At 38.6% G+C, this 21,150-nt stretch overlaps 1 long non-coding RNA gene across 1 annotated transcript in view; it reads right to left on the bottom strand.

The window, feature by feature from the left end:
* Window positions 1-21,150, bottom strand: part of Gm1698 — a 37,762-nt gene that overhangs the window by 9,280 nt on the left and 7,332 nt on the right. The window contains exons 4-11 of the long non-coding RNA XR_378846.2: window positions 17,394-17,427; window positions 15,518-15,581; window positions 11,463-11,673; window positions 9,474-9,654; window positions 6,728-6,798; window positions 5,974-6,091; window positions 1,958-2,169; window positions 773-992 (exon numbers count right to left, since the gene is read on the bottom strand). This is a non-coding gene — a long non-coding RNA (predicted gene 1698). The remainder of the gene's footprint in view (window positions 1-772; window positions 993-1,957; window positions 2,170-5,973; window positions 6,092-6,727; window positions 6,799-9,473; window positions 9,655-11,462; window positions 11,674-15,517; window positions 15,582-17,393; window positions 17,428-21,150) is intronic.

Here is a 21,150-nt window from a genome sequence, read left to right as displayed (position 1 = left end):
TTAGTTTCACTAAAACTGTATTATAAAGAATTTGCAAGTAAAAAATGCAGTGAAATTAGGCAGTCGTCCCAAAGTCTACCTCAGTGAATACAGTTTAAATAGCCATTCTGCAACTGTGGACCTTCATGTGGGACTTTTCCATTTTCTGTTGAATAGATTTTTATGCACTTATCCACTACAAAAAAAATAAAACATGAAAAATCCATGATAGAGTTGAAACAAGAAAAACAATTATCTTTATAATCTCCTTAATGGCTTTTCTTTGAAAAGTTAATTCATATCATAAAAGTTTTTGGGTTGGGTGGTGGATAAGTGCACAAAAATATTTTTTCTTTCATTGAGATTTGCAGACTGGATCTGATTTCACTGTGTGAAGGTTTTCTATAATAAAGTTTATATATTAAAAAAATTTCAAATTCATTTATGTTTTCCATTTTCCTGTTGTTTAAATTACTGAAATGTATTTGATAAAAATGAGAGACTTCACTAATAAGGATTAATTTTGAAAACTAAAGTATGGTTGCATTTATACTCTAGTGTAAGTAGTCCAAGCTCACTTAGGTCATAATTTACCAGGGTAACTTTCTGAGGACTCTTGACTCTTGACACATTTTGAAAAAGAAAAATGAACATTTTGTCTCCTATCATAATCAACCTATATTGTCCATTTGCTTAACATGTAGGTTAAATAAGTGCTTTGGTGGTACCCAAATTTAAAAGCAAGGATTCCAGCAACAAATCTGAAAACAGAGGAAATGAAAGTACAACCAACCGTCCTGTGGCATCTTTGCGAGCTGTAGTTGGAAGACCTTGGGTTTCCTGGGAGAACCCCAGCCTCGCGTGGGAAGACATACTGGTGAGGGCAAGAACATGCCACACAAGGGCTTTCAAGATCAAACCTTGTTTCTGATGTGCTCAGAGGAGATGTGTCCTGCTCCACCGTGATGTGAACTTTGGTGCGGGATTCCTCTAGCCTCTTATTCCTGTAGAGACTGAAAGGGCATGCGCTCTAAGTATCCCATCTGTCAGTAAATATCTTCTTAAAGGTACTGTAAGAATGCACAGAATTTCATCCATTAAACAGTCTTAACACTGGAAAGAATGTGTAAGAAGATGCCCACTGTGCATATAATTATAGGTTTCAAGTTGTTCCAAAGGATTTCACGTATTTCTAAGCAAATTCAGAGGTGAGAAGTACAACAAATAATATCAGAAGTAGAGACATATATATGGTTTCATGGGTAAAAAAAAAATGCTGCCCTCTGCGAGGACCCTACAATCCTTAAGGTTGGATTAGAGATATTTAACTTGAAAGGTAGTAATATAAGATTATGAATATGATAACATATGTGGTTATAATAGCAAGTTCACTAATATAAGCTTATTAAATGTTATATTATACCCATTAAATACATACAATTCGTAAAACAGAATATTTTATGGATACTTGTGTTTAGGAAACAAGTTTACGAGGTTAGAAGAAAATCCCCTTGAGGCTATCTCCAAGTCTTTGGTTTCAACATTTGTAGAACACGGGTAAAATTAAGCTTTGGATAGTGGCCAGTAATCAGTGGTCACACCGCAAGGAAAGCTAGTTTAGAAGCTGCACACTTTGTGCAAGAAGGGTGCGTAGTTAGCTCTTAGTATTCCATTACAACCCTCCAAACAGCATCCAGACTTTTACTATTGCTATTTCTTGGCAAGCTGACAAGCAAACTTATACCAAACAACTATGTGAGGGTGTTAACAGAGAAAATCTCATCAAATATAAAGAGGGGATTCAGTTTGTGCCAGAACAACATTTTGAAGGCGAGAATTGTACTATCTAACATTTCCCAAAATTATATTGGCTAGCTTGCTTCTGCATCCATTAATCTCAGGAGTAGTTCACTGGAGGTTTCATCTTAGAGAAAATTGGAGATCACTCCTTTTTCTGCAACTTTTCTGTTTCACTTACTTGTATCGTTCATATAGCAATGCATTGCTAATCCTTAATTCGTCTATGCACTGCTGCTCATAACTTTTCAGGCTGCTTGTATTTGGGTCTTGCACAGTTTTCCTTTGGGCGGGTTCAGACCGCAGACTGTGGATTCCGACTCCTATCTGATTCATTGGGGACATGTTGTTCTTACATAATACCTCCAAAGTTTCTCGAACTCCTGACTGTGTCTAAAGCAAGGTAAAATGATATACTTAGAAAAAATATTCAAATATTTACTGTATATTTGATAGTTTTATGTTGAGTAAATGATTCAATGGCAGATTTAAACTGTTGTAAAATATTTATCATCAACTGGAGAGATAACTCAACGGTTGAGAGCACTTGTTGCTCTTGTGAAGGATCTAGACCCTCAGCACTTACATGGTGATTTACAATCATACTTAACTACAGTTCCATGGGATCCAATGCTCTCTTATGGCTTCTGTGGCCATCAGGCATATATGTGGTATATATATATATATATATATATATATATATATATATATATATATATATATAATGTATATGTATACATATATATGTGTGTGCAGGCAAACATTCATAAATATAACAAAATAAAACATAAATATTTAAAGATTTAAAATTATTAGTATCAACCATAATAAATTTGAATCAACTACTTTTCATTCGCGTGTGTGTGTGTGTGTGTGTGTGTGTGTGTGTGTGTGTGTGTGTGTGTGCTGTGTGTGTGTGTGTGTGTGTAAGTGTCTGTGTCTGAGGATTGAAACCATCTTCTTAGGAAAGTACTCTATCAGTGAGCTAAGTGATCCTCCCTGAATAGTTCTTATATAATTGCTCATTTAAATAGACAATTCAACTACTTGTGGACTCAGTTGAAATCTACTGAAATCTAAGGCTAATTTGAGAGCATGAGCAACATGAAGGCCATGCTTGCTCCCAGATTCACATCCATCAAAGAGATTGGCAAGAAGAGAATTACTTTTACATTGCATCCAGAAACAAAACTGATATGAGAAAGGGCCTAATGAAAAGGCTGCCAAACATGCAAGAACCAGGATGTGCCTTCTGAGATAAGACCAAATAAAGGGTACCACTGAGAACACAAGGTCTGAAGATGAAGCCAAGATCATCAGTTTAAAGCTGTTTGTTGTGTCTTCATAAAGCCTCACATTTCCTAATGGGTTTTAAGGTTTCTAATATCATAAAGGTATTATTTGAATATAGCTGAGGAGCTTATCCAGAATAATTTGTTGGGTGGAGAAATGTCCTTGTCATAGAGAGTGCATGAGGCTCCTGCAGGGGACCTGAGTTCGGTTCCTGGCACCCACATTGCATGGCTCACAATCACCTACCTGTAACTTAAGCTCTGTGGGATCTGGCACCCTCTTCTGGACTCTAAAGGCCATAGATACCCACGCACACACTCACACAAAAGGTTTATAAAGGTGGCTCTTTGAATGACACAGATCCAAATAAAATGCACAGGAGACTCAAAGTTCTAAAGGGAAATATACCCAAAGCACCGCTGATTAGCATTCATTAAGGAGACACAGAGAGGAAGCACACGGAGGAAAACGCCCAGGCACAAACACAGTCTGTTTCACAGGAAAGGAAGAACCCATTACCAGAGAGCTGGGACGTTGACTCCAATGCCTGGGAACAGTCTCGGAGATGCTTCAAGCAAGCATGTGTGCTCCCTTAATACGACCCATTCTCCAGCCCGCTGTGGGGTTACGAATCCAGCAGAGTGTTCGTTATGTGGATTGGAAATGGCTTATTCAGAGGTGTTGCGAGAAATAATGAAAAAGAATCCACGCTATCACTGCCATGGCACTGGTGGCTGGCGGGCCAGGCACTGGAAGGCAATGGCCAGCCTGTTCTCATCTCGTGGAGACTCTCTGACTCAGAGCTCCGAAATCTATCCACCCAGCTTGCTAAAAGTTCCCACTGGCAGATCTGTACCAAGCCAGCCCCATGCTTCAAAACTCCCACGGCCCTTTGTGGTGCACTTCTGGCAAACCCACACTTGGCTGCGGTACCTTTTGTCCCTGGAACCCAGTCAAGCCACTCCTCCGTGAAAGAAAACACCACACAAAACTTAGTTCAGAATCAATGGTAACCCAATCACTGAACGCATCAACTAGGATCCTAATCTTGTAAGCCACATTAAATCTAAATCCTCCGGTGGCAAATCCTGGCAGATTCACCACCTAAACTGGGAGACACTAGTAGCTACATCTTGTCCTCTTGTTGTTCCCTCTCCTGCTTTCTCTTTTCCTTTGTCCAACCCAAAATTCCTGCCTACTGGCCCAGTGATTGGTTCCTTTATTCATTAGGGGAAGGTTCACAAGAAGCCACCAGAGTACTCATTCCTCAGTTCAGACAACCTCTCCTGGGAAATAGGAATCAACATCAAATACAAACAGCACCGAGGCCATCCACAACACAGAAGAGCTGTATTTTCCAGGACATACCCTAGAACCACAACATAGCTACAGCATCCCCATTGGGACCAGGAATCGATGATGAATGGAAAGCTATTTTAAGTCATGACTGTCCGCATGACTTATCAGTGCAAAGGGGTGGGGGGTGTGGCTTAAAATGAGCCAGAAACAAGTTGTACACCATAGGATGCAGTAAATATGGACATTGAAGATGAGCACTGTTAATAAGAAGATGTGGTAGACTGATAGAAAACAAGACATTAGAAAAACTGAAGAACGTTTGCAAGGCTCCAATTGCAATTTTATACAATCTGGGAAATGTGCCTGGCCGACGATTCCTCAGGCCAGGGTTGAGAACAGAGAGTTTGGGGGGGCGGGGGGGGGGGTATGCTTTCACAAATAAGAGCTGAAAACAACCGGAAAGATTTTGTTTTAAAAAGACAGAGGTTTGGTTTTTTTGTTTGTTTGTTTTTTGTTTTGTTTTTTGTTTTTTTTTCTGACTTCAATGATGTGATTTTGAAGGCAAAAGGCAGCTTTGAGTTTTCTGATTTCTTTTATCAGTGTGGGGATGGGCTGTGGAGAGGGGGCAGGAATTGAACACAAAGCCTGGTACATACTATACAGTGCTTGGTGGCTGAGACACAACCTGAGCCTGCTCTGAATATTCTAGTCAATTTCCATTTCCCTTTCCTTCAAGGGCAAATAAAGCAAACATTTTAAAATCATTATATCCGTTTTTAATAAACCAGACGTAGCTCTCTTTGGATGAAATGCATGGAGAGCAGAGCTTTCTAGCCCTCCAAGTCTGTTTCCACGGTTAGCTACCCTTATGTTTACATTGTTCAATCATTCTCACCAACCACGCAGATCACCTTGAGTTTGGAAAGCTAAATTAGTACTTTGAGGAAGATGTTTCTTAAGTAGCCGGGACACGGTGTGAATTTTTTGAAGACTTTACTCTTGAAAATTCTTCATTGGAAGGAGTTCTATCATGAATCCTGTACTAAGTGGGGGAGTATAAATATCTCTGCTCAGGTTTTGAGTACAAGCGAACCTTCACCCTGAGGATGTTGACCTGTATGCTTCATCCTATTCTCTTTTATGATAGTGGAATTTTGAGTAAAGAAATATGTATATACATATATATACACACACATATAATGTGTGTGGGGGTATGTATATGTATATACACATATGTGTGTGTATATATATGTATATGCATGTGTATATACACATACACACACATAGATATGTATGTGAACACACACACATACACACACACACACACACACATATATATATATATATATCACCTTATGGAAGCTTTGTGCCAAAGATCCTTTCTGTTACATAATCAACTACTACCAAAATCATCAATTTTATTAATGCATCAGCTTCTCATATCACACAGTAAATTGAGCAGCAGTTTAACAAGCAGTATCAGTAAGAACACAATGAACACATTTTTGGTGAGAAATTTAATATAGTCCCTAAAGATATTCCCATATATTATTAAGAAATAAAAATGCCTTTTTACCATGATAGAAATTAATGAGATCCACCTACCAGCTTTGAACTTTGTTCCAGTCTTTCACGTGAGTTTTGCAGACATCTGCTAAGCTTTTCGATTTTCTTAGCTTGCTCTTTAACTTTAACTTTTAACTCAGAATTTTCATGTTCAACCCTAAAAATCACGTTTTAAAACAATTATTCTCATAGACTAATCACTCTAATATCATGTAATTTAAAAAAATATTTTAACATAGTTTACAAAGGAATGGATTTTATTGACATTTTATCCATGTGTATCATTAGACATTGTTCTTTCTTGCCCCTAGCCTTCCTCCTCATCCCTTCTCTCAGCCTGATCTGCTTTCTCCCTGTGTCCCACTATCCTGCTTCCATGTCACAGGTGACCTGCCACACTCACTTGCTCCCTTTCTGTCCTGACTGTAGATTCCCTGTTCCCCTTTCAAAGTCCCCCCCCTTTCATTATGAAATGTCACATATAATTTTGATAAATTACACAAAATAGAAGCTACATAATTATGACATATTTTTAAAGTTTGTAGTTTTGCAATTACATTGTTTTCCACATTGGTAAGAATGTGCAAATTTTAGCTTACAGTGTAAAAATGTCCTTCATGCTCTTCCACTGAGCTACTTCCAAAAATTAGAATTATTTCAAGTGACTTAAAGCACAGGTCTCAGGCTTTACACACAGATGTATGGGGTGTCACAACTGATGTACGCCCCCTTACCACATCTCATAGTTGTTTATAAACACTCAAGTTCTATCCTATGCAGCTTTCAGTTATACCTTTGTAAGTCATCTTTCATCTTCTGGGCAAGTTTTATAGCGTCTATGTGTTGATCCTGTGCTTCTTGCAACTAAAGAAGAAAAGAATGAAAATAATTAACTAGCATCCTGTCATCAGTGAGTAACGTGTTGAAGACTTCTGGAACACGGCTAGATCCTTTCGTGAGCATGCTGCCTGTAGCAAGCTTGGTGTTGAAATTTCCCAGAGAGCTGAGTATTGCTTCTCACAGAGCCTGAAGTCATACTGTCTCCCTTGTCATGAAAAGTACATCTTAATATTTCTCTAGGACTGATATATGTGTGTATGTATATACATACATACATACATACATACATACATATATACATATATACATACATACATACATACATATATACATATATACATATATACATATATACATATATACATATATACATACATACATACATACATATATACATATATACATACATACATACATACATACATACATACATATATACATATATACATATATACATATATACATATATACATATATACATATATACATATATACATATATACATATATACATATATACATATATACATATATACATATATACATATACACATATACACATATACACATATACATATACATATACATATACATATACATATATATATATATATATATATATATATATGATTCTTAAATGTAAACTGTATAGCATCTGATACGGGTGTTGGAACGCTTGAGAAATGGGGAAAGGGAGGGACACCCTTGTGGTGTTTATATTTTTGGCATTCCAAATGCCAAACATCATCACTGTTGCACAAAGAGTTCTAACAAATGAAAACAGCGACATCTCTGTCCAGTCATGAAATGCACTAATATGGCATCTCAGCCTTTAGTGGGGGGCAACATCTACACAGATGCCTCAACATCTGCTCCTTAATCCAAGTGCCGCGAGTGACAACATTTTTCTTCGTCGTAAGCATGATAACATTCTGTATTCCAGTGTCCTCATCTGTGAGATAGACATAATCAGAGTATTTATATCACTGGGTTACTGGGACATTCCAAAAAGAGTATGCACATGGATTATGATCATGTGACCCAGGGTGATATACACCCGATGTCAGCATTGATACTGTGTTTGCATTTTGTTTTGTAATCAAATTTGATCTCTGAGGAGCAAGGACGTCCATGGGATGAGAGTGACAACACCAGAATACGACTCTACTGTTTCATCAGACTTTCACTCAGTTCACTGACAGTTTTATTTCTTTCTAGTAATCTATGGCTTAACTGCTGTCAATAGTATTCATTAAGCAAGAATTGTTGCTCATCATATAAATTACTCATTAATTCAGTAACATATTCACTCATTATATTAGTTATTCATTAAGCAAATATAAACAACATGCTTTGGTCAGGTCCCTCACTAATAATATGCAACATTCTGACCATCATAGGAAGGCTGATGTATTAATCTGAAACTACTGGACTCTGCTAGGATTTCAAGGTTCTTTAATACCCATAAGGAAGGAAATGTGTCATGCTCATTGTTGTTTGATACTATATTAATCTCTCCTGTTTCCCAACCCTTAGATACATTCCATCCCACATATGCATATCAAGTCCTGTATTTCTATTCTGTAATCTGCATATTAGAGATAATGTTTATCACCCTGAATTTGCCTTACATTTACCATGATGACCTCTAGCTTTATTTATTGTCCTGAAAATGATGCAGTTTTATTCTTTACAGCTCAATAAGACTCTATCATTTGTGTTACCACAGTTTCTTTACTTGTCCACCTCTTGGTGGACATCTAGACTGCTTACACATCTGGGCTGTCATGAATAAGCCCCACAATAAATGTGGATGTGCGAGTGTCTCTGTGTTTTCCTTTATCCCTTTACGTAAAACCACAACCAGGGAAACAACAGAGCTGTGGAGACAGACCCAGTGGATATCTCTACAAAGCCACTCCCTCACCTAAGGTTCAGAAGAGGGGACAGAAAGTCTGTCAGACCCAAAGGATCAGAGAGTTTATTAAGTTGTGTATCCTAGCAATGTCAGGAGATAAACCCTCAAAGTCACCAACGTGATTACCCACATATGAACTTAACAGTGACAGCTACGGTCATGCTAACATGGACAGAAGAAAGCCTGAAAAGTCTCAACCCCACACAGAACCCTTCAGGTAACAAATGTTCAGGACTGCTAAGTATGGCAGAAAGTCTTCCCCCGGGAAGATTTCACAAAATGGTTACCCAATACCCGATAGTCAGCCCTGAAAATATGCACACAACCAACATTAGACAGGCTGAGTGGGTCATATTTAGTAATACTTATGAATATACATATACGTGCATATGCATGCAACCACAATTAATACAAAATGAGTTGATTCATATGAAGGAGAGTGGGGAGGGGGAAAGAAGGAGGTTTGGAGATAGTAAAGGGAAGGGAGAAATGATCCGATTACATCATAATCTTGAAAATAAGTGAAATAAACTTCTTAAATGCTTTTAAAATGTAATAAATAAAAAATGTATGACTAGAACATGTATGCAAAAGTATTGCCTTGCCTACTGATATGTTGGGTGTTTCAAGTTTCTGTAGGTATGGGATTATGACAGTTTGACAAAACCTATTTAACAGATCACATTACCCTATTTACAAGTGCATTAACTCAGTCCAAGGGCCATTCCAAGCAACTCTGTGAAGCTGAGTGAAAAATGGGGGTGTTTTGGCGACTGGTTCACCTCCTTCAGGGTGTCCCTCATAATCCTCAGTTCCCAGTCTCGTGTCCTCAGACGCATCGCGAGCTGAGCTGCCGTAGCTCTCTCCTTCTGTTGCTCTTCTTTTTCATTTAAATGTTTCTTCATGATTTCATAGATGCAATGGATATTCTTTGTCTCCTCGAGTTCTTTTCTTAGAGTGAACCTGGATTGAAGGTGTGTGCCGTGAAATTAGGGTTGCTGGAAAAAAACCGCAGTATCCACTCTCATCTTTATACGTTACTTATCATTATGATAAATTGTATGAAAGAGTGTCTGTTTACAATAAAAGAAAACACAGATCTGCATTGTCAAATACTTTTACTTTCTAGCCCAGTATCTAACATTTTATAATTTAAGATTAGGAGACTGGGCAGGTTGTATTTAATAATGTATTTAATATGTAATCATGTATTTAATATGTAATAATGTATTTAATAATATGTTGCATATATATACATATGTGCATGTGATAACAGAGCAAGCAAGGGTATATGAGAGTGTTTGGAGAAAGAAAAGGGAAAGAATAAACCTAATTATAATCCCCCCAAAAATTAAGTTAAAACAAAAGACTAGATTAAAGATTCTAACATCACCTATGCCTTTTATGCTTGCTTGTTTTCTTCTTTTTTTTTTTTAACAATTTCAACTTACTTTGTTGATTATTATATATTTTATGGAAAGACTTAAAAGAATCCCACCTCAGACAGGACAACAAGAAATAGCTAAGCTAATGTTAACCACCATGTTCTTTCACGATAGAGAACAACCAACCCTACAGGTGTGTTGACATGTGTCAGGTCCAATTGAAACCTGGGGCAAATGGTACATTGTGGTGCCTATTACAAAATAAAAGATGGTGCTAGTCTCCAGGCTCATTCAGGACACGAGGCTCCGCTCCTCCGCTCTTCTCGCCCCACCCCTACCATTCCTGCAGCTCATGGGCTTCGCATCTCTCAGCTTCTCCATTTGGGCTTCTCTCATGATGCTCTCTCTTCCCTGCTCTCTGGTCCTCTCTTACCAACCCCACCCCACCCCTTCTCTCTTGTCCCCTCTGTTTTGCCCCTCTTTCTAGGTCCCCCTCCCCCAATCTCCCCCCCCACCCTCTCACTCTTTTCCCCACCCCCTCCTTTCACCGCACAGTTCACTCTGCTCCGAGCAGGGCACTACTTTCCCTGCTCTCCACTCTTCCCCTCAACCTTACTTCACTCACTCACTTTACACGTTTGTGACTTTAATCCCAGCACTTTGGAGGTGGAGGCAGGTGGATCTCAGTGAGTTCAGGACAAACCAGGGCTACAGTCAGTGTGAGGTGCTATCTTAAGCAAAAAAAAGGGGGGTGTCTTTTTACTTTAATCTATGAATGAAAGTGATGACTTCGTAACACAGTCAGTAACCATTCCCACTGTACTTTTTATTTGATGTGTGATGATTTGGAATAAGCCCATTATCTTCAACACACCAAAATAAAAGTGTATTTTAAAAAAAAAAAGTTTTAAGTAATTAAAATGACCATTTCATGCTCTACTGGTAGGATTATAAATTAATATAAACTTACTTGAGAAAAAATTAGAAATATGGATCAAAGACATTGTTAAGCTTCCCAGATTTTAAATATATGATTCTATATTGATGAGCTCATTTAAAGTATGTAGGTAAGAATGTAGGAAGTTGTTCTAGATGATAATACCTGCTGAATTATTTCTAAATACTATGCAATGAAGAGTGACCTTTCTGTATGCAGAATGTCTAAGTATACACATTAAAATTGATACTTTAAAGAGTGTATATTTAATTATTAGTGATATCCATGATTATCAACTGGTTTTATTATTCCCAACAATTTCTCGATCCACGAGACACAGAATTTTTCTCCTGTAAAACTGTGGAAGGAAAACCAGCAATTCCAAGACTACCTCTCCATATCTGTAACATGAAGAGACCTCACGTGGCTTTCCCAGTAGCACGTCATACCTCAGCTTCCAGAATTCTTCATCCCCCTGTACCACTTCATCCTCTAACTTTGATTTCTCCTCCCTTGTTTCTGATATTTCCTTCTTTGGGTCATTCTTTTCAGTGTCTATTTTTTTATTTCTTTTTCCAGGTAGTTCATTAACTTTTTTAAGATCTATTGATGCATTATCTGAGTTAAGTGAACCCTGTTTTTTAAATGGCCTTCCAGAATCTGGATAAAGGGAAAAAAGACAAAATTAAATACAGGAATATCTTTTTTTTTTATACATATATGTATACATATATACATACATACACATACACATATATATTGTGTGAGTGCATGTGGATATGTGTGGATGTGAGTACATTTAAATCTCTTTTCATTTCTGAACAGGTATAGACCTGAATGCTGCCTAAATGTCCAGGGTGCTAATCACCTTAAACTAAACTGTAAAAAGAACAGACTAGATCTATGCTTTTAGTGTAAAGTCTAGTAGAAAAGACAGATTGATGACTGTTGTGAATTCAAATAGCTGAGGTTAAAAAACAAACAAAAACAACAAAAACAAACAAGCAAAGCTATGAGTTTTGTAGTATGTTGTAAAATATTGCATGAAACTGTTGGGCGGATGGTAAGCAGGATTGCAGCCAGTCCACAGAGGTCTGACAATACTGAAGCCTGCTTCTGCCCAGTGTAGAGAAAGGGTAATGTACAGATTACTACTGGTACATGAAGCAAACAAATGGGACGTGGGGGGGGGGGGGGAGGGGGTTGTAAGACAATTTTCAAGACAATGGACTTCAGATTCTGAAAACACTGAATTCCTAAAGCCCCAAGTCTCTGCTGCATGAGGGATTTTAGGCCAAGACACAGAAGCATGAAGAGTCAGCCAAGGCAAGAACGGTGGAGTCTTTGCATAGTCTCAGTGTTTGTTCAAAGACTGAAAGTAGAGGAATCCTGGGTTTGAGGCCAGCACAGTGCTGCCTCCGGGACCAAAAAGAATGTCTGGCACTGGGGTCGTGGTCCAGTGGGATAAAGATCCCTCACCTAGAGACTGCCCAAGACTCCAGGCTTGATTCCTACCACCACAGATAAAAGTGTCGATCACACTGCTGAGGTTAGATGATAAACCCGTGCCCAGCATGAAATCAGCAAGATGGCATTGGGTAAAGTTTCTTCCTGCCCATCCAGGCAATCTGAGTTCGATCCTTGGGACAGACATAGTGGAGGGAACCAACTCATGACCACTGTTCTCTGGACTCCACAGATGCGCTCTGGCACAGGCCCATGCAGGGACATACAGTAAATAAATACAACAAAGGCATTGTAGAGGGAGGCAACAAGATTGAACACTGGACAGGACAAAACGGAGCCGGCAGAACGGTGCCGCTCTGCAGAGACCCACCATGAAGACTGACACACTCACAGGGTACGTGTTAGAAAACTATGCAGACTGAAAGGAAAAACATCTGAAAAATTTAAAGGAAGCTATGGCTGGTGCCTGCAGTGCTGAGAATAGTTCCTGCCCATCGGCCAGGCAAAAACATTTCCCTTTAATCTATGAAAGACACCAAACCCCAGGAGTTTCAGATCCCTGTACCTACAGTAGATGACAGATATCTGCCCATAACTCCAACTCCAGGGCATCAGATCCTCTTCTGGCCTCTGTGGGCTATTGCACACATTCAGATAGACACATAAATAAAAATTAAAAATAAGTCTCTTTTTAAAGGCTCACATCAATAGCCTTACTTCATCATTTTTTTTAAAAAAAATAAGGATTAATAAGATGCAAAAGGAGGAAAAACAACAAGATTTTTCATAGATTAATTAGCTGCTGTATCCCTCAAGATCTATATGTTGGGGGTTGGTCTGGTGCTGTGTATGCAAATGCTAAAATCTGAATCCCAAGATCTGGTTGCCCCCTATGGGCAAATTCCTATGTGCAATGGCCTTTGTTGTGTAAACCTTGCTCCCCAATTTAAAGCCATTGGTTAAATAGAAGTGGCTACAGCCAATTACTGGGGAGAATAGAGGTAGGTGGGGCTTCAGTTACTGGGCTGGCCAACACAGGTAGAAATCACAAGGAGAGAATGAGGAGGAAAAAGAAGTAGAGAGGAGGAAGGAGAAGACAGAGAAAGAAGCTAGAGAACAGGGAGTCTCCGCTAGATGTAATGGATTAGGAGCACAAGGCAGAGAGGAATCCTCCTGAGGACAGACTGTTGGAGCAGAAACAACCCAAGACTCAAACAGCAAGTGACATGGGGAAGAGCAAGTACTGGGTAATTAACAGTCTAGTATACAGAAAAATAGATTGGGGGTAATTCAGCCAGTAATTGTGCAAAAGCTGATTTTTAAAATCCATAGTAACTCTGCCTCAATTATTAGGCAGCTGGCCATATCATTTTAATAACTAACAGAGTTATTAAACAACATCTTTATGCTGACATCTAGTCACAAAACATACTATAAAAATAAAGCCTCTCAAAGGCTGTTAAAAGAATGGGGGAAGAGACCCTATGGATGGAATAGTGCCCTTAAAACACATCCTGTTATACAAACCACATTTAAGGGAGGCCCCTTGGCCAGTAGTACACGGGAAACACAAAACAACTCAAAGGTATTCTTTTTATTGGTCACATAATTTTTTTCTTTGGACACTTTATTTTTTAACCTTACTCATCTTTTGTTTGTATACCATGGTTTCCTACTTTGTGTTATTATAGGGTTTGAACGTGTGTGTGCTCCTTGTGTTTTTTCGTTTTTGATTTTCCTGTTCATTTCATAAAGAGTGAAAGAATTCGTAAAGTTAGGATGGAGAGGTGGGGGGGGGGGTCTGTGAGGAGATGAGAAAGGAGAAATTGATCAAAATATATTATATGAAAGAAATAAGTTCAATTATATAAATATATATCATATGCATATACCCAGAGATTCTAGAGAGAATCTCTTTGCTTTTATATGGGGAATTAGATGATTTTGAGATCTATGGCCCAGGAAGCAATCAACTGATATCAAGTGGCTAAGGACCTTCATTTGGGACTCCTCAAGACTCCAGAAGCATAAAATTAATCAATTCATGTTATTTTCTAACTAGTACTCGTCAGGTTCCTTCCTCAGCCAAGGCCCTTGAAAGCTGACTAGGCCTGGCAAGGGAACAAAGCCATACAGACACACACAGAGACACACATACAGACATACAGACATACAGAGAGAAGCTGGGGTTGGGTAGATTGGGCTTTCTGAGAGAGAAGCCTTTGCAGTTGGGTAGCTCAGTGTGTTTATTAGAGACAGCTGAACAGGGAGGCAGGGTTACTGCATACAGCTAAGTAAGGTGAGGGTAACTCATCTTGGTAGGAGCAGTGTCAATAGGAAAGCAGTCTCAAAGAGTAAACATCAGAAGAGAGAAAGCTATGGTGGACATTTTCTGCACACACTGTCAAAACTCACACTAGGACCAGAAGAAAGCTTTGCCATCCTGGGAGCCTCACTCAGGGAAGACTAAGCCACCCCCACGGGCTAAGCCACTGGGTTTTCGACATCCTCATTCCTGTGTCAGACAATATTCATTCACTCAGGACCTCGCAAGCTCCCTCAAGTATCCTGTAGTATTCTCTTAATATATACTGTATAAAGAGGAAGGGAAATGTACTTTATTAAAATACATGAAATGCAGAAAAATCTGATAAAATATGGAAAACTCATATACAAAAACACCCATAAAATATTACCAACAAAATTAAATCCAACTCATGTAAATGGAGGGGTAAAGTTTGCTGAGGAGCCCAAAGATTCATTATTAAAATTGGAAATCTCCAAGTTCGTATGGAGGTTAGACATTAGCTCTATGATAGATGGCTAGCCTGTCTAGATCAGATGCACAGGACCTAGACTTTATTCTTGCTAATGCAAATGGGAAAGGAAGAGAGGGAGGAAGGGAGGGAGGGATTACATAAGAATGTAAAATATGTGGAATACTGAATTCTGAAAAATAAGAGGGACCAGACAGTTGATTTGCATACGTATTCTAGTAAAATTAACTGTAAAATGTCTTTCTGTTTTGATGACTCACCATCCTCTGAGACTGCTTCAGATAACTGAGTTACATCAACCATAGCTCTGACTTGTTTTGTTATCTAAGAGATAAATACCATTGTAAAAAAAAATTAAATTAAAAAAAATATTTTTTAAAAAGCAGTAAGTACTCATTTTATACAAAGCCAAAGAAAGCACTGAAGAGAAATCTGTTTTTAAAACTGACACATTTTACCAGTTCTTTAGTTTCATACAATGTGTTTCATAGTTACCCGTCTCCTAACCCTTCCAAAGCCCACCCTTCTTCTCTACCCAACCATCTTTTGTTCCTTGTTTTTGAATCCTTAAAGATCAGTGGTCTGGCGCCCACAACTTCTTAGGTGTGCTGCCTCACCAAACCAAGGAAAGCATTAGAGAAAACTATCTCCCTTTCCCAGATGCTTGCCAGATGCTGCATGCTTAGTGGAGGGGTTGTGTACCTAACTCCCTTCTCCGTGTCAGAGTTTTGTCTGGCTTGAGCTCACCCAGGTCTTACACGTGTAACTACAATGACTGTGATTTCATATGTACAGCTGGGTTTAAAATTTTTTCTGTGTATAAAAAATAACAGCAACAACCCCAACTCTTACACCCTTTCTGCTCCATCCTCTGCAATAATTGCTGAGCCCTTGGAACAGGAAGGAGGTATATATGGTCCCTTTAAGGTTGAGCATTCTGCAGTTTCAGAGTCTCTGCACAGTAGCCTGTCTGGGGTCACTGTGTTCATCGCTGCTGTAAACAGAAGCTTTCGAGATGAAGGCATCTAGAGATACACTGAATTGTGAGTATAACAAAGTTATTAGAAGTCAGAGTAATACTATGTCCACTTAGCAGCGTACTAATTGTACATTCTTCCCTAGGGCCTATGGCCCAAAGACCCAGCTAGCCACACGTTTTTAGGCCAGTAATGGTGCTCATATGGGCTTCATCTCACAAAGTAAACTTTTAATACAATCAGAACGTGGTCATTTACTCTTAGGCTGTCAATGCCACTGTTAAACATGTAGGCATAGCTTCCCAGGCCACGTCATTACTGTACTAAGGTTGAGGGTTCCATTTCTCCTACAGTACCTCGCATAGCACCTTTTAGCACTGTGAAAGCTAACCAGTGGGGATAAACCTTCTGCTCACCACAGCTTGGTTTTGTCATGTTCTAAGACACAGTAAGTGGTGTGGTCAGGAAAATGTAACTTAAAAAAATTTCTTTGAGAACTCATGTCATCCAAGTCAGAATGTCTAAGGTCAAGAACGTAATTGCCTACAAATAGATACAAAGAAATAGGAACCTTTATTCATTGCTGCTGAGAATATTCCATGGGGGGGGGGGAGGTAAAATGGAGCCACCTGATAAAATGGCAACAATATCCCTTCAAGATACCAGAAACTAACAACTTAAATGCCCAGTACCAGGAATGATCTTTGGAGTTGTCAGCCAGTGAGGTACCATAGAATCCCAAACATTACAGTCTATTGCCATTACTCATGGTTGCCCTCTAGAATTTAACAGTAAAATGGATACTTTTATCAATTGCTACTTTTTCTTAGACACATTTTCCCCAAAACAGTGTTCTTTAGACAGAAGGGATTTCGATTTTTTTTAACCTTTTTATTTTCTTTATATTTTGAGGTGGTCTTATCTGTGTCCCACACTGGCTTGGAACTCTCCATGTACTACAGGTTTGTCCCACTCATGAAAATTCCCCTGCTTTGGACTTCTAAGGGTTGGCATTCCTGATGTGTATGAGTTTGGGAATTTTTATACCTCTTCATTGTATGTTTTATGATGTATTTTAACATTGATTTTCATGAGGTTTCACAACCTTTAATGTAACACTTTGAGTAAAATAAACTACATTTTATTCTTTTTACAATACCTTATGTTTTTCCTTAGATGTTTTCTTTCGGGGCCTATAAAAAGCACAAGTTAATATCACAAAAATGATGAACATACAAAATAAAAATAATATATAAAATTACTAATTATTTATAGAAAGCATATCCTTTTGTAACTATCCTATTTATTAAGTATATATATGAAAATCATGACATTACTCACATTTCGATAGACAGCAATAAATAAGATTAATTTTTTAAATAAACTTTTACAAGCAGTAAAATCTATTTGAAACGTACTGCTTCATTCCTCACATGATGGAAAAATTTAGTAAGAATATTAAGTAGATTTCCAGGATCAACTATACAATTACCGTACATTAGTCTAATTATTCTACTTACTGTAAACATGTTGAACTAACTAGAATTCTGTTAGATTGAAGATAGGTTAGGTATTTTATAAAGTAAGGATCTAGACAGACAAGTAACTTGCCCAAATACGAACAGCTAGTCAATTACAAACAAGAATTCATATCTCAGAATTCTCTCTATACAGCATGTAATATATAATATTCTAAAAGCTTTATTACATTTCTTAATGAAATCAAAATGAAAAATATATACTCTTTTCATGGAATAGTATGAATAGAATCAGTTAGCTTATCAGAAACCCTCACGGGGAACATATGCTTTCTTGTGCTTGGACATACAAATTGAGTTGAATAACCACGTTCCTCTCAAAAGCATCCTTTCTCAACATCATTAAAACATAATCTCATCTGGGTTCCGGGACTCTGCGGGACCTAGGAAATTAGTCTGAACAGGTTAGAGGGTGCGCCAGAGAACCGGACAGCTTCTGGGAAAGGCGGAAGCACAGAGCCGCTGAGGCAGTACCCTTGGCAGGCCGCAGACAGCTGGCCACCGTCTGGACCAGAGGACAGGTGTCCGCCTGGCTCGGGAGGCGGCCTCAGCCTCAGGAGCAGCAGTCGCCATCTTGGTTCCAGGACTCCCTGGAGCTTAGGAATTTAGCCTGCACAGGTGAGAGTCTGCACCACAGAAGCTGACAGCTTCTGTGAACTGCCAAAACAACACAGCTTCTGAGAAAGGCCCTGTTTTGGGCCTTCTTCTTCGACCAGGAGGAGGTCCAAAAACAAGATATCTGCGCACCTTCCCTGTAAGAGAGCTTGCCAGCAGAGAGTGCTCTGAGCACTGAAACTCAGAGGAGAGAATCTGTCTCCCAGGTCTGCTGAGAGACAGTAACAGAATCACCAGAAGAACAATCTCTAAACAGAGTCAACTATAACTACTAACTCCAGAGATTACCAGATGGCGAAAGGTAAACGTAGGAATCCTACTAACAGGAACCAAGACCACTCACCATCATCAGAACCCAGCACTCCCACTTCGCCCACTCCAGGGCACCCCAACACACCCGAAAACCTAGACCTAGATTTAAAAGCATATCTCATGATGATGGTAGAGGACATCAAGAAGGACTTTAATAAATCACTTAAAGAAATACAGGAGAACACTGCTAAAAAGTTACAAGTCCTTAAAGAAAAACAGGAAAACACAATCAAACAGGTAGAAGTCCTTACAGAAAAAGAGGAAAAAACATATAAACAGGTAATGGAAATGAACAAAACCATACTAGACCTAAAAAGGGAAGTAGACACAATAAAGAAAACTCAAAGTGAGGCAACACTGGAGATAGAAACCCTAGGAAAGAAATCTGGAACCATAGATTTGAGCATCAGCAACAGAATACAAGAGATGGAAGAGAGAATCTCAGGTGCAGAAGATTCCATAGAGAACATCGGCACAACAATCAAAGAAAATGGAAAATGCAAAAAGATCCTAACTCAAAATATCCAGGAAATCCAGGACACAATGAGAAGACCAAACCTACAGATAATAGGAGTGGATGAGAATGAAGATTTTCAACTCAAAGGACCAGCAAACATCTTCAACAAAATTATTGAAGAAAACTTCCCAAATATAAAGAAAGAGATACCTATGAACATACAAGAAGCCTACAGAACTCCAAATAGACTGGACCAGAAAAGAAACTCCTCCCGACACATAATAATCAGAACAACAAATGCACTAAATAAAGATAGAATACTAAAAGCAGTAAGGGAAAAAGGTCAAGTACCATACAAAGGCAAGCCTATCAGAATTACACCAGATTTTTCACCAGAGACTATGAAAGCCAGAAGAGCCTGGACAGATGTTATACAGACACTAAGAGAACACAAATTCCAGCCCAGGCTACTATACCCAGCCAAACTCTCAATTACCATAGATGGAGAAACCAAAGTATTCCACGACAAAACCAAATTCACACATTATCTCTCCACGAATCCAGCCCTTCAAAGGTTAATAACAGAAAAAAACCAATACAAGAACAGGAACAATGCCCTAGAAAAAACAAGAAGGTAATCCCTCAACAAACCTAAAAGAAGACAGCCACAAGAACAGAATGCCAACTTTAACAACAAAAATAACAGGAAGCAACAATTACTTTTCCTTAATATCTCTTAACATCAATGGTCTCAACTCCCCAATAAAAAGACATAGACTAACAAACTGGCTACACAAACAAGACCCAACATTTTGCTGTTTACAGGAGACACATCTCAGAGAAAAAGATAGACACTACCTCAGAATAAAAGGCTGGAAAACAATTTTCCAAGCAAATGGTATGAAGAAACAAACTGGAGTAGCCATCCTAATATCTGATAAGATTGACTTCCAACCCAAAGTCATCAAAAAAGACAAGGAGGGGCACTTCGTTCTCATCAAAGGTAAAATCCTCCAAGAGGAACTCTCAATTATGAATATCTATGCGCCAAATACAAAGGCAGCCACATTCATTAAAGAAACTTTAGTAAAGCTCAAAGCACACATTGCACCTCACACAATAATAGTGGGAGACTTCAACACACCACTTTCACCAATGGACAGATCATGGAAACAGAAACTAAACAGGGACACACTGAAACTAACAGAAGTGATGAAACAAATGGATCTGACAGATATCTACAGAACATTTTATCCTAAAACAAAAGGATATACCTTCTTCTCAGCACCTCATGGTACCTTCTCCAAAATTGACCACATAATAGGTCACAAAACAGGCCTCAACAGATTCAAAAATATTGAAATTGTCCCATGTATCCTATCAGATCACCATGCACTAAGGCTGATCTTCAATAACAAAAAAAATAACAGAAAGCCAACACTCACGTGGAAACTGAACAACACTCTTCTCAATGATACCTTGGTCAAGGAAGGAATAAAGAAAGAAATTAAAGACTTTTTAGAGTTTAATGAAAATGAAGCCACAACGTACCCAAACCTATGGGACACAATGAAAGCATTTCTAAGAGGGAAACTCATAGCTCTGAGTGCCTCCAAGAAGAAACGGGAGACAGCACATACTAGCAGCTTGACAACACATCTAAAAGCTCTAGAAAAAAAGGAAGCAAATTCACCCAAGAGGAGTAGACGGCAGGAAATAATCAAACTCAGGGGTGAAATCAACCAAGTGGAAACAAGAAGAACTATTCAAAGAATTAACCAAACCAGGAGTTGGTTCTTTGAGAAAATCAACAAGATAGATAAACCCTTAGCTAGACTCACTAAAGGGCACAGGGACAAAATCCTAATTAACAAAATCAGAACTGAAAAGGGAGACATAACAACAGATCCTGAAGAAATCCAAAACACCATCAGATCCTTCTACAAAAAGCTATACTCAACAAAACTGGAAAACCTGGACGAAATGGACAAATT

Source organism: Mus musculus, chromosome 8 (assembly GCF_000001635.26).
Source record: "Mus musculus strain C57BL/6J chromosome 8, GRCm38.p6 C57BL/6J".
Classification (NCBI taxonomy): Eukaryota; Metazoa; Chordata; class Mammalia; order Rodentia; family Muridae; genus Mus; species Mus musculus.
Note: the sequence above shows the minus strand (reverse complement) of the source record. Positions and strands in the feature narration are given on the sequence as shown.